Source organism: Sciurus vulgaris, assembly GCF_902686455.1.
Source record: "Sciurus vulgaris genome assembly, chromosome: 17".
NCBI lineage: Eukaryota > Metazoa > Chordata > Mammalia > Rodentia > Sciuridae > Sciurus > Sciurus vulgaris.
In genome coordinates, this window is record NC_136478.1 from 74,426,209 (window position 1) to 74,441,242 (window position 15,034).

Sequence of the window (15,034 nt, forward strand, 5' to 3'; positions counted from 1 at the left end):
TCTTCATTTAACAACTCTGTGTATTGCAAAAGGATGTGAGAGTGGTCTATATTGAGACCTCCCTCATAGGTGGGTGTCCAAAACCACAACCTTTGTGCTAATTCTGTTTTTGGTGTAGAAGTGTACGTCCATGAGTGGGGCCTGAGGCCCCCCCGACAGTTATTTCTATTTGGACCTAGTATTTAATTTGGGAGTTTGGCTCTTCTGTTCTTCATATTAAAGCATCATTGAAGTGGAGCATGTTTCATTTGTATATGGATCAAGGTATCTTCTCTCATGGCTGGGAGATTAATCAGAATTCAAAGAAGACTAATTGCAACAATTTTTATAAGACTTCATTTTACTAAGCCAAAATCCTATCTCTGCGTCCTAAGATCAAGATAGTCACAGGTGCAGTATGTGAAAGTAGAGTGGATGCACAGATAGGGGGAAACGCCTTCGGAGACAGTGGCTTCAGCAGTGACCTGCTGCTGGACTCCATGTGCAGTGCTCCTCACACCATTGCAGGCCAGATGGGCTCTGAGCCTGACTCTCACCTCCATGTTACTTGCCCTCAGTATGACCTGGGAGGGTTCACTGATGGACAGAGAGGGGCAGGACTATTTCTTTGGGGTTGAATGTGACCAGGGACCTCCCTTGCCTTTCTTCTAGAATCCTGGGCTCATGTCCTAAAACTCTCCTTAGATTCAGAGTACGCCAGGAATGATCACTAACCCAATGATCAACTTTCTCCATTTGAATTTCAATCAGTACTTACTTTCAAGGTCTAATAGTGAATTGTAATTGTGTTAGAAATAACAGTAACTGCTTCTTCCCCTGATACGTGCTTGGGGAGGAGGCTGTAAACTGTGCCTAAGAGTTTTTCCTTACAAATGAAGTTTGTAATCTTCATTACAAACCTATTTTCACATCAAGTCTCACAGAGTCTAAAGGAAACAAGAGTAACTCATACTCATTATATAGACAACTCATGCTCATTATAATTGCATGTTCCTGAACATGCAATTTCTCAATTAATTATGTAGAGACTTTTGGGTAAACGTAATTTTTTTTTTTTAACAAAAAGGTTTTGTACATTGGGGATTTAACCCAGGGTTTCTCTATCACTGAGCTACACCTCTAGCCCTTATTATTCTTTGAGACATGGGCTCACTAAGTTGACAAAGCTGGACTCAAAGTTTTGTGATTCTGTCATCAAAGCCCCCAAAGTCACTGAAATTACAGGTGTATGTCACCACACCCAGCTTTTTAATAGAAGCCTTTATTATGTATCAAAATTTTTGAGAGGTAGGAATTTAATATTCCTTTTTGTATACATGATTTTAAGACAACCAACTTTTAAATGGAAGAGAATAAGATGTGGAAGGAAGCAAAGGAGGAAAATTGAGCCCTCAGAAGGGCTGATACCAAGAAGAACGTCTGGCAGCTTGGGAGGAATTGGGATAGCACAGGGTGTTAGGGGAAGACACCATTCATTCTGTACTCAATAGGAAATAGCCCCCATCCCTGTGAAAGCCTGTTCTGAGTCTCTCTTGCAAACCCAGCTTCAAAATCGCTTTCCCCACCGCATCTCTGTCTGGAGTTCTGGTGCCCTACATCTTGGTATGAAAGGAAAGTTCTCCCTTGTGTGCCCTGTATATACACAGGTGAGAGCCATAGTGAGAGGCTGAGTCTCCTGCAACTGGATAAGATCCAGTCCTGACTCACATTTACTATTTTCTGGGCCCCTCTCCCAAGGCTGGTGATTTTCAAATCAACTCTAGATCCATGACAGCATCAAATTGGGGGATTGAGAGTGACTTTAAACTTTTGCCCCAACTATCTATCAGTAAAAGCAAATACAAATTACCTGATCAAATACACAGAAGTAGGTAGAAGCAACTGGGAGGAAAACTTTTCTATAAGTCCCTGGAGTGCACAAGATATCACAGGGAGGGGTGCAGAAGGCACACAAGTCCGTATCAAAAGAGGAAGTCAAGTGATGAATGTTGGGGGCTCTGGCCTTGCAGCTCCTGTCTGCATGGGTATCTGTGGCGGTGCACCCAGGAGGGCGCTCCAGGTAGGGGGTGCCGGGCAGGCCGCGTTCATGAGGACACAGGGGCATACGACAACTTAGCAAGACCCTGTCTCAAAAATAATTTTAAGGACATGGGGATGTAGCTCAGTGTAGAGTGCCCTGGGTTCACTTCCCCAGTACCCAACCCCCCAAAATCATAGGACAATTCAGGAACACAGCACCCTGCTGTCTTACCATTGAGGACTTAGGCAGTAATGAAATTAGACCAATATTGTACAGAGAATCATTTTCTGCCCATGTGCCATCCCTTCTGAGGCGAAGTTTGGGATCTCCACAGAACTGGTTCACCCCTTCATGCTGACATCACTAGTGTGCTCACAGGTCACCCCACAAAATGTATAGAACCTTCAAGTTTGAAGGTGATGAACAAAATGACCTTCAAAAAAGACCATAAATCAGAGCAATGAGCAGCAAGCAATTTGTAGGTTGGTGAAAGGATAAGCCAAATGACTGAGAATACAAATCATTTCTCAGTAATAACCCTGAACGCTAATGGCCTAAACTCATCCATCAAAAGACATAGACTGGCAGAATGGATTAAAAAGAAAGACCCAACAATATGCTGCCTGCAAGAGACTCATCTCATAGAAAAAGACATCTACAGACTAAAGGGGAAAGGATGGGGAAAAAACCTACCATGCACATGGACTCAGTAAAAAAGCGGGGGTTTCCATCCTTATATCTGATAAAGTGGACTTCAAGCCAAAGTTAGTCAGAAGGGATAAAGAAGGTCATTTCATACTGCTTAAGAGAACCATAAATCAGGAAGACATAACGGTAGTAAATATTTATGCCCCAAACAATGGTGCATCCCTGTACATCAAACAAATCCTTCTCAATTTCAGGAATCACATAGACCACAACACAGTAATTCTGGGTGACTTTAACGCACCGCTGTCACCACTAGATAGATCTTCCAAACAAAAACCAAACAAAGAAACCACAGAACTCAATAACACAATCAATAACCTAGACTTAATAGATATATATAGAACATTCCATCCATCAACCAGCGAATTCACTTTCTTCTCAGCAGTACATGGAACCTTCTTAAAAATAGACCATATATTATGCCACAAAGCAGCCCTTAGGAAATGCAAAAAAATAGAGATACTGCCTTGTGTTCTATCAGATCATAATGGACTTAGTACAAATGAATGACAAAATAAAAAACAGAAATTACTCCACCACCTGGAGACTACATAATATGCTATTGAATGAAAATAGATAACAGAAAACATCAGGGAGGAAATAAAAAAATTCTTAGACGTCAATGAGAATGACGATACAACATATCAAAATCTCTGGGACACTATGAAAGCGGTACTAAGAGGAAAATTAATTGCATGGAGCGCGTTCCAGAAAAGAATGAAAAGTCAACAACTCAATGACCTAACATTACAGCTCAAAGTCCTAGAAAAAGAACAGAATAACAGCAAAAGAAGTAGAAGACAGGAAATAATTAAAATTGGAGCTGAAATCAGTGAAATTGAAACAAAAGAAACTATTCAAAAAATTGACAAAACAAAAAGTTGGTTCTTAGAGAAAGTAAACAAAATAGACAAACCCCTGGCCACACTAACAAAGAGAAGGAGAGAGAAAACTCAAAATTACTAACATTCGTGATGAAAAAGGAAATATTACGACTTACACCACTGAGATACAGTGTTCTGTATCTCAGAACATAATTAGAAGCTACTTTGAAAATCTGTATTCCAACAAAATAGAATCTACCGAAGATATTGACAAATTTCCAGAGACATATGCTCCTCCCAAACTGAACCAGGAGGACATCACAATGTAAACAGATCAATATCAAGCAATGAAATAGAAGAAGCCATTAAAAATCTACCATCCAAGAAAAGCCCAGAACCAGACGGATTCTCAGCCAAGTTCTTCAAGACCTTCAAAGAAGATCTCATTCCAATATTTCTCAAAGTATTCCAGAGAATAGAAAAGGAGAGTACCCTACCAAACTCATTCTATGAAGCTAATATCACATTCATACCCAAACCAGGAAAAGACACATCAAGGAAAGAAAATTTTAGACCAAAATCCTTGATGAATATAGATGCAAAGATCCTTAACAAAATACTGGCAAACCATATCCAAAAGCATATTAAGAAAATCGTGCACCACAATCAAGTGGGGTTCATCCCTGGAATGCAAGGATGGCTTAACATCCGAAATCAATAAATATAATCCATCATGTCAACAGACTTAAGGATAAGAATCATATGGTTATTTTGATCGTTGCAGAAAAAGCATTCAACAAAATACAATACCCCTTCATGCTGAAAACACTAGAAAAAATAAGGATAGTAGGAACATACCTGAACATTGTAAAGGCTATTTATGCTAAGCCCATGGCCAACATCATTCTTAATGGAGAAAAACTGAAACCATTCCCTTTAAAAATGGGAACAAGACATGGATGTCCTCTTTCACCACTTCTATTCAACATTGTTCTCGAAACTCTACCCAGAGCAATTAGGGAGAGTAAAGAAATTAAAGGGATACAAATAGGAAAAGAGGAACTTAAGCTGTCACTATTTGCTGATGACATGATTCTATATTTAGAGGATCCAAAAATCTCCTCCAGAAAACTTCTAGACCTCATCAATGAATTTAGAAAAATAGCAGGCTATAAAATCAACACACATAAATCTAAAGCATTTTTATATGCAAGTGACGAAACAGCTGAAAGGGAAATGAGGAAAACAACTCCATTTGCAATAGCCTCAAAAAAATAAAATACTTGGGCATCAATCTAACCAAAGAGGAAGAAGATCTCTACAATGAAAACTACAAAATATTGAAGAAAGAAATTGAGGAAGACCTTAGAAGATGGAAAGATCTCCCATGTATCTCCCATGTTCTTGGATAGGCAGAATCAATATTGTCAAAATGGCCATACTACCAAAAGTGCTATATTCAATGCAATTCCATTTAAAATCCTAATGATGTACCTTACAGAAATAGAGCAAGCAATCATGAAATTTATCTGGAAGAATAAGAAACCCAGAATAGCTAAAACAATTCTTAGCAGGAAGAATGAAGCAGGGGGTATCACAATACCAGAATTTCAACTATACTACAAAGCAATAACAAAAACAGCATGGTATTGGCACCAAAATAGACAGGTACATCAATGGTACAGAATAGAGGACATGGACACAAACCCAAATAAATACAATTTTCTCACTAGACAAAGGTGCCAAAAATATGCAATGAAGAAAAGATAGCCTCTTCAACAAATGGTGCTGGGAGAATTGGAAATCCATATGCAACAGAATGAAACTAAACCCCTCTCACCCTGCACAAAAATCAACTCACAATAGATGAAGGACCTCGAAATCAGACCAGAGACCTTGCATCTTGTAGAAGAAAAAGTAGGTCCAAATCTTCAACTTGTTGGCTTAGATCAGACTTCCTTAACAGGACTCCCATAGCACAAGAAATAAAAGCAAGAATCAACCACTGGGATAGATTCAAACTAAACAGCTTTCTCTCAGCAAAGGAAACTATCAGCAATGCGAAGAGAGAGCCTACTGAGTGGGAGAATATCTTTGCCACTCATACTTCAGATAGAGCACTAATTTCCAGAATATATAAAGAACTCAAAAAACTCTACATGAAGAATACAAATAACCCAATCAACAAATGGGGCAAGGATATGAACAGACGCTTCACAGAAGATCTACAAGCAATCAACAAACATGAAAAAAATGTTCACCATCTTTAGTAATAAGAGAAATGCAAATCAAAACTACACTGAGATTCCATCTCACCCCAATTAGAATGGTGATTATCAAGAATACAAGGAACAATAGGTGTTGGAGAGGATGTGGGGAAAAAGGTACACTCATACATTGCTGGTGGTGATACAAATTAGTGCAGCCACTATGGAAAGCAGTGTGGAGATTCCTTAGAAAACTTGGAATGGACCCACCATTTGACCCAGCTATCCCACTCCTCGGCCTATACCCAAAGGACTTAAAATCAGCACACTACAGAAATAGTGTGCATCAATGTTCATAGTTGCTCAATTCACAATAGCCAGACTGTGGAACCAACCTAGATGTCCTTCAATTGATGAATGGATAAAGAAACTGCATATATATATATATATATATATATATATATATATATATATATATATATAATGGAATGTTACTCAGCTATAAAGAATACTAAAATTATGGCATCTGCAGGCAAATGGATGAAATTGGAGAATAACATGCTGTGAAATAAGCCAATCTCAAAAATCTAAAAGGCAAATGATCTCACTGATAAGTGGATGATGACACATAATGGGGGATGGGAGGGGAGCAAGAATGGAGGAAGGAGGGACTATATAGAAGGAAAAGAGGGGTGGGAGGGGTGTTGGGGAAGGAAAAAATAACAGAATGAGTCAAACATCATTACCCTATGTAAATGTATGATTACGCAAATGGTATGCTGTTACTCCATGTACATACAGAAACATGTATCCCATTTGTTTACAATAAAAATAAAATGAAATGGCATAACATCATAGAGATGTTTCAAATGTAAATAAGGTTGTATATGTGAATTATTTTAAATCATAGGTAGAAAGGTAGGTAACATGTCATGAAGAAAAGATAAAGGACACTTTGCACCTGAACTGCAGACATCTTATCAGGCCATGACAGCACCAATCTCTGCATGAGTCACAGAGGTTGGCACTAAGGAAAAAAAAAAAAAAAAAGTGATGTCTATAGATTTCTCCTTAAATCCAACCATGTATGTTAGAAATATGTGCCCTTGGCCACTGTAGGAACTAGATGACAACATACCCAACAAAACCTACCTTCATCACCAAAACAATTCAGCGGTGCCATTTTACTATCAACAGACATTGCATTCCCTGTATTTCTTGAGTATAGCCTTGAACTCCCTGTCAGTACACCCACTCCTGCCTGAGAGCCCGGATGTTTCCAAGGGCACCCTTCTACTCCATGATCTCCACTGGCCCCTCCCTCCACTCTTTTCCTTGTTATGGTTAACTGACATGTTTGGGGCTTACATAAAGTACTATGTAAACTCATCTTCAACTTCCACTTTACTAGTCATACCCATCCACATGCCCACCTCATCTACAAAGAAATTCTGGAGTTTCCACTGATAAGAACAACAATTTTTTCAAGGGAACACAATAAAACAACTCACCATTAATTACATTCTGCATGGGAGGAAGAGAGAATCACACTTTGGGGAAAGAAGGTGCTACTCCACTCAGTACCTGTTTAAGACAGTAAATATTCAGGCTCTGGTGTGGATGCTCCTCTCCCATGTGACCACAGCAGTGAGCATCTAACAGTTTCCATGTATTTCAGAGTGAGACACTCAATTTGTACCAAAGAAGAGCAGCACTTCTGCCCCTGAATGACACTCCTGATAATACTTTTTGAGGAAGTGTGGCTTTTCTTCAGCAGCTCCAGTCACTTATTCCTCATTTTGACAAGCAGCATCCAACTTGAGGCACGACTGAATATACACCTCTTCACACAACTAAGCCATCACAAACACACAAGTATAAAGGCATGTCAAAAAGACACTTTTCTTCACCAAAGTGTGGCCCTGAGAAGCCATGATTATAATAGAGCATAGATTTCTGTTGCAGTTACTGACTCAGAATACTAACATTAAAGTACCACTTAGGACATGGAGACTTATATAGAAACATGAAGTAGATAGACATAATCCATGACTATTTTAAGTTTGCTGTACACCTAAATCATCTTCCTTATTACACCAATCTGTGAGTATAGAAATAGGCTCTTTCACTAAAACATGAACTCTGAAGATGAGGTGAAGTACCACACAGCTTCTGGGGACCCCATTTGATTATCTGCAGAAAAAAACAAAGAAGTTCCCAGTGCTCACACTGCTGGTGTCTCTTTTAAGAACTTGGTAGATATAGTTTATTGGCACTCTGAATGAATCAAAATCTGGCTCAATGGCAAGCCTAATCTGCAAACACAATTCCATTCAGAAATATGGAACTGGCTACAAATTTGGGACTTCATCAAATTATATTAAAAGTTCTTTGCAAAAGGTATGCAAAAGCAGTGACTAGTTCTACAAGAACAGAGACATACCTACAAAAAGGCAACAGCTCTGAAAAATAGAGCTGTAGATAAATGGTAGGATAGCAATAATGTAAGACAGCATAGAGTGACCTCTTTAAAAAGAAATCATTGCCTCAATACTTTAAAAAAAAAAAAAAAAGATTTCCACAACATGATTTCCTAAGAGAGTCTACCACTGATGAGGAGTCAGTTCTAGTGATAAAAGGACTGGGAAGGACTACACAATACAAAGTCTAAAACTTCTTTCAACATCAAGTCAGCTCCAGGTGGGTGAACAGTGCTCTCTCTAGCTGCATCCAGGACTCTTTCCTTGTGACTTTTTTTTTTTTTAATGTAGTTGTAATTGAGTCAGTGGCTTTCTCTGTAACAGAGATCCTGACCAACCACTCAAAGTGGGAACTTTGGGGCTTGTACTGCTGGTGTGGCTGGCTCTATTGCATCCAAGTGAACTGCACTGGGACTAGACAAGAGATGCTGCAGTCACAGGTTTCTGTTTCCTCTTGATGTGATATGAACATGGTGGCCTCCAATATCTTTGTGGCTGCTTGGCAAAGCAGTGCACTGGAAAACATCTTTGATGAGAAGCATCAGCAAGAACATCCAGGGAATAAAGGGGAGAAAGGGAATTAAACTGATTTTGTTCTCTTTTCCCAGCTGATGGTAACCAGAAATCTTTCTCCTGGGGGTCGCTGATGATATGGCTTATCTTCTCAGTACCCAGAGTATTTATGTTGGACTCCTTCCCAAGAGCCTTCTTCTCCCCTTTCTGAGGTATTGTCCTGCAGCTCCTAGCAGACAAATCAAATGAGTATGGTATCCTCTTTGAGCTGGCCAAGAAGGTAAAAGGATGTGGAATGGAAAGTTTATCCAGTCCAGAATCCATTCTTCCCACTTTAGTGCAATGATCGGGAGCCCACTTGGACAGAAGATCAGCAACAGTGAATCCTGGAGCACATTCTCCTCCACAGAACCAATCATTCTCTTCACCTCCTTGCTGTCTCTCATCCTTGGCAAAGAGCCCAGTGTCACTGCTCCTACCCACACATTCTGACATGCTCTCACTAGAGCCCTGTTTTTGTTCATCTCCTTTATACTCCATGCTTTCTTTCCTTCCTGTTTTGCTGAGGAAAGTCCTATTGTCTGCTTAGTCACACAGCCCATGCCCTAATGAGGTTCAGAGAGTATTCTCCTTCTAGCAGCACAGACACTGCTTCTTAGCAGACTTGAACATGCAGCCTCTCTCAAAGCCCCAATCCAATACCTTCAAGTTCTGCTGAAGGCTGGCAGCCATCTCCGACGTCACTTGTTCCACCTTCCTCCAGTGCCTGAGTGGTCCACAAGGTGCATTTTCAGTAAAGGAGTCAGATTGATGCCAAGAACGTTGCTTATTCTTAACTATGGCATTGAGAGCTAGGTGCCATTTGGCTACCATTTTGTCATTAGAGTCACTGAAATTGGTGACTGGACCACTTCTCAACAATCCTTAACAGCCTCATTCAGATTTGACTCAGAGACCTCACTGTAGCAGCAAGTATATGCTGCCAGGTGAGTAAAGTCAGACCAGTACTTCAGGCCCCAGCATTTCCAAAGCTGCCCACTCTGCTGCCAGGGGCTCAGGACCATCTCCTCCCCCAGCTCGCCAAGTTTATTTTGCTCAGATGCCTGCTCCCAGCCTGAGGTTAAGTCATGTAACAGCTCATCCATGAGGTCATATCAGATAGCAACTGGAATGTTAGCAAAAACAAGCAAAAGCAGGGGACTAGAGCTCTCTCCTTTCTCCACAATTAAATTTGTCACTGGATTATCAAACTAGTCACATGCTTGTTCAGAATCCTTCCCTGCCTCAAAGACTGCAATTTCAATGCAGGTAATAGAACCATGAGACTCTCACATCTCCATTCTTGCTCAGGTGCCTGAGAAAAATCCTGGATCCAGGGATGCCCTGGGGAGAAGTGATCCAAGTCACACATAGGAAGCTAATGGAGAGCAAGTTAGAAGAGGGCCAAGTGATGAGTCCAAGGTGTGAGAGGTGGGGAAGCAGGAAGGTAACTTCTCATTTGGATCTGGGACAGGGGAGTCAGCCTTCTAGGAAAGAAACTGTCAAACAAAAAGTCGTGGAGACTGGGCTTCCTCTAAGATCACGGGTTGCAACGGGACCACATATGCAGGAGGAAAAAATTTTTTCAAAGGACTCTCCACCACACCCAGGCCTGGCCCTGAAGGATTGGGGAACCATGGCTTGGAACACCACACCCATGCTATCTCCAGCCCAAAAGAAACAGAGAGAAGAGAGCTGTGCCCCAGAGGCCACCTGACCCTCATCACCCAGGATGGGGGTGATGACTGAGAAAAACAGGCCCCATTGCCCTTGCCCTGCCCCTCCCTCCCACCATGGCCCCATGATGCCCTTAGCTGCCCAGCCACATTCCAGGCCCCAATCCCCTCTGCCACTGGCCCTGGACTCTAACACTCCACCCACACCATACCCTCTCTCCACTACTGTTTATCCAGAGCTCCTGTAACAGTCATGGTCCCCACCCCACACTGCAACTATCCTCGATTTCTGGACAAGGCTCGTGGCTCCTATGCAGGACCAAGGGAAGAGATTTCTCTCAAGGGAATCACACAAAATCGCCTGTTAACAAATTTCACATTGTTCCATAAGTCCTGGAGGCTGTTGCACTGCCCAAGTAAGCCCAGAAGCCACAAGCACCACAATATTCATGCTATAAGGTAGGTCTGTGGCTTTTTTCTTGGATGCTTGGGGAGAAACACAAATCAGGCTGAAACTGAAGAACTACTTGAAGCACATGTGTGGGATGCTCTCGAAGCTGTTTCTTCTTTCATTTTGACAGAACCCTACTGTTCTCAAATTACTCAATAAAGTACAGAGTTCCCAAGATTGAAGGTGGCCTAAGAAATAAGGCATTTATCATCACACAAAGCAGAGGAATGAGAAGCAGGCTTTTCTCAGGGTGGTAAGGTAAAAACCAGAAAACGCCATCACTGGTTGTGAAAGACCAACAATATCCCTGGAAAACATAGTCCACCTTTTAATTCACAAGCAGGACTCAGACCAGGTCTTCTGGGCCAAGCATGAGTCAGACCTAAGGCCAAACACATTGGGAAGGATGTGGAAGTGAGTTCTGTCTTCTCACAAATCCCTCTCTGAGATGGGAGAACACAGACTACTTCCCTTTGCAAATGGAGTACCAAAACACACTGTGGTGCCTGGCAGGTGGCAGAGACCACAGAGCTTCAGCTATAGTACTGAAGGTGACTAAAGTCAGGCAAAGGCCCTGGGTGGGTTTAGAAGAGCAGCACAAAGCTTCAAGCTTCCCCATCTGGAATTCATGTGGATATGTGAATGAACCAAGCTCAGTTCGGGCAGATGGCACCTAAGAGATTTCCTTCAGTGTCATTTCGTTGAACAGGAAAGCTCTCTATTTCTAGAACACCTAGAGGGTCTTCCCCCACTACTCCACTGTGAACTCTCTGGTGTTGAGTGAGGCCAGAGCTTTTGCTAAATGATTTTCCACACTGTAAACCCTCTAAAGTCTTCCTCCACTGTGAACTCCCCTATGGTCACTGAAGTTAAAGATTTGCCTAAAGGATTTCCCACACTTGCTGCCCTCATAGGGCCTTTCTCCAGTATGAACCGTGTGGTGTCTGAGGAGCACAGACCTGTGGCTAGGACTTCCCACATTCAGTGCACTCATAAGACCTTGACCAGTGTGAACTTTCTGGTGCTTTAGCAGACTGGAGTCATAGGTAAAGAATTTCCCACACTCATCAGACATAAGGTCTTTCTCCAGTTTAGACACTATGGTGCTGAAGGAGTGCAATGCTCTAGCTCAAGAATTTCCCACATTTGCTTCACTTAAAAACAAGACCTTTCTCCAGTGTGAACTTTCCAATGGTTATTGAGGCTGTAGCTCTGGCTAAAGGATTTACTGCATTCACTGCACTTGTAAGACCTTTCTCCAGTGTGAATTCTCCGATGTTGAAAAAGGTTAGAGCTCTGGCTAAAGGGCTTGCCACACTCCCTGCACTTATAAGGTTTTTCTCCAGTGTGTACTCTTTGGTGTTTAATGAGGTTGGAGCTGTAAGTAAAGGATTTCCCACACTCCTTGCACATGAAACATCCTTCTCTAGTGAGGGCTCTCTGATGCTGAACAAGTATGTGTTTGTGGCTGAAGGTTTCATCACATTCTTCCCAGTTACAAGGAGCTTTTCCCCTGTGAAACAGCCCCATGCTTGGTTTTGCTATTTGACTTTTCCACAGAAAGAAAAGAAGTCTGTCAATGGAGAAATTCCAAGCCTGTCAGGAAACCACTTCCAACCTCCCTGCAGAGAAAGGCCTTCCCTGACTCATGGAACTTGCAACTCTTCACAAACAAGGTTCTGCCCATATTACTTCTGAATGGCTTCTCTCCAATGTGGTGCTTCTGGTGCTGATAATTTGTACTGAAGTAAAATTGTTTCTCACATGCCCAACACATGCACATTTTCTGTTTGTGATGTGCCTTCCTGTGCTCAGCCAAGTGAAGAATGTCTTAAGATCAGGCCACACATCTCACAGGGGTTTGTCTTTTGGAGAGATAGACCTAATGTGACACTCCCTCTTACAGAAATACTCTGCTCAGAAGTTGCCTCCTCATCCTCTGCTCCACACCACCAACCTGAAAGAAAGAATTAAATACATATTGATGCTGTAGGAGGAGACAGCTCCATTCAAATGTATAACATTTCACTCATGTGTAATGTTCCCAGGGACAAGTCTATGAGACTGCTTACAGGGCAAGGGGTAGGTGTTGAGGATGAGAATGAGGCTGCTTAGCAAAACTGGATCCTGACAGTCACAGAATGTGGGAGGCCTTATGAGGCCAGAGATACAATTGCAGGTGTGACACAGGAGGGGCAGGGCCTATGACTCATTCCTCTGTAAACAACTTTGTCAGAACCTTGTCTGCTGCTGACACCCAGAGCTGTGCAGGTGGGTGTATGCAAGAAAACAACCACAACACAGCTGCCAGTGCTCAGGACTGAGTAAGAATGTGTGCACATCTCAGGACCAAACATGAAAAGGCTGATGCTGCAGAACCCTGCTGATACAGCACAGAGAGACACGGGTGAGACAGTGTCCAGATATGTTGGGATTAGCCCCAGGGTGAAAGTAAGAGTAGAAGCAACAAGCAGGATGAACAAGGTGAATAAGTGTACAGAATGAGGAAGGAAGGCCAGGATGACATGTGGGTGCTGCCACCAAAATATCAGCCAAAAAGAATAGATTTCTGGTGAAATTTGAACTCAGCTCTGCACCATGACCTCCCCCAGGTGCCAATCCTCAGAGCCAGACTATGTCTGAGCTTATTCATATTCTTCCCATGAACCACTGAGCACTGTATATACCACTCGATGATTAAAAAAAAAAAAAAAAAAACACCACTGAACCTGGATGATGCAGGCAGTAAGAGAAAAACATAAGAGAGGCAAGGGAGCACCAGCCCAGCATAGCTCAGCACACGGCAGACTGCAGGAAAGGAGATCAACATCACAAAAGAACATCAGAGAGGACACTGAAAGAACAGCTCACAGTCTACTGAGTAGCCAGCACCTGCATAAGGATAGTGTCTGGCACAAGCAGGAATGAGGAGCTGCTAGCTAGAAAGGGAAGCACACGGGGCGCTGGATTGGGAAGGCCACTGTCGTTAGCCTCCTGACACTGCACCCTCCCCAGCCAGCATGGGCTTGGCAGAGGCTGGGGCTGTTCAAGGAAAAAGCACTGCATACACTGCAGCCCTGCAACCAAACCCACCCGGGGAACTGGAGAGGAAGCTGAGCTGTGGTCCTGATGAGCTCCTGGGGAGGAAGGGAAGGCGGAGACTATCTCAGAGCACAGAAGCAGCTGTAAGGCCCTTGCCCAGAGAAGTTATAAGTGCCAGGTTTTCCACCGTCACATCAAGGTACAAGCATTTTTTAACCTAATCAAGGAGTCCCCATTCTTGAAGAGAAATAGAGTCACGTCCTCGAAGTCACAGTGCCCTGCCAGGGACATAACATCATAAAGTCTACTCCTGAGGATGCACGATCCATCCCCATCTGCCCATGCCCGCCTTCCTCCTCCCTGGGTGTCACTGTCTACTCAGACCTGATGACTGTCCAGGCACAAGGGCAACTGCACAAAGAAACGCCCAGTTGTGGGCTTGGCAAAGAAGCATCCAATGCTGTGTCAGGCAACCCTCTGTACAACCAAGGTCACAGAAGTCTCAATCCCAGGCACCTGGGGCCATCAGACCATTCTCTAGATGGCACTCTCATCCTGTCTGAACATCACAGGCACGTTTCCACCACAACCCTCTCAGTGCCCACACTAAGCATTTCCCTGGCCTCTTCACACCCCCCTCTGGACTCCACTGTGAGGGCAGAGTTGTGCCCAAGGGTTACGGGGGTGGGCGAACACACCACACATGCATTTGGGTAGGTGAGATCTAAGCAGCATATTAGTCTCGTATATTCACAACCGGGAGAGACCACACACCCTAGATGATAATGAACAATCAGGAATTGTGGGATGCATGTTGTCTATGATCACGAGGACAAAGTGACCCCTGATTCCTGTGGGAGTACACAACTGGACTTATCCACAGCCGGTAGAGAAATGAAACCACTACCAATGCAGGAGTTCCACTTGATAAAAGGTTTGCTTACTTAAGAGGCCTTACGCTAGGGTACAGACGGGCACCACCTATACTCAAGGCATATTAGGCCTTCAGGTTTCATCAGATGTCACTGCAACCCATAACAACTCAACTCCAGGCCCTGCAGACAGCTCAGAATG

At 42.8% G+C, this 15,034-nt stretch overlaps 1 pseudogene across 1 annotated transcript; it reads right to left on the reverse strand.

The window, feature by feature from the left end:
• Positions 1–8,309: 8,309 nt before the first annotated feature.
• LOC306648106 (G patch domain-containing protein 2-like) lies at positions 8,310–12,897 on the reverse strand (annotated as a pseudogene). Its single transcript has one exon. The product of its transcript is annotated as a G patch domain-containing protein 2-like (transcript).
• Between the last annotated feature and the right edge of the window lie 2,137 nt (positions 12,898–15,034).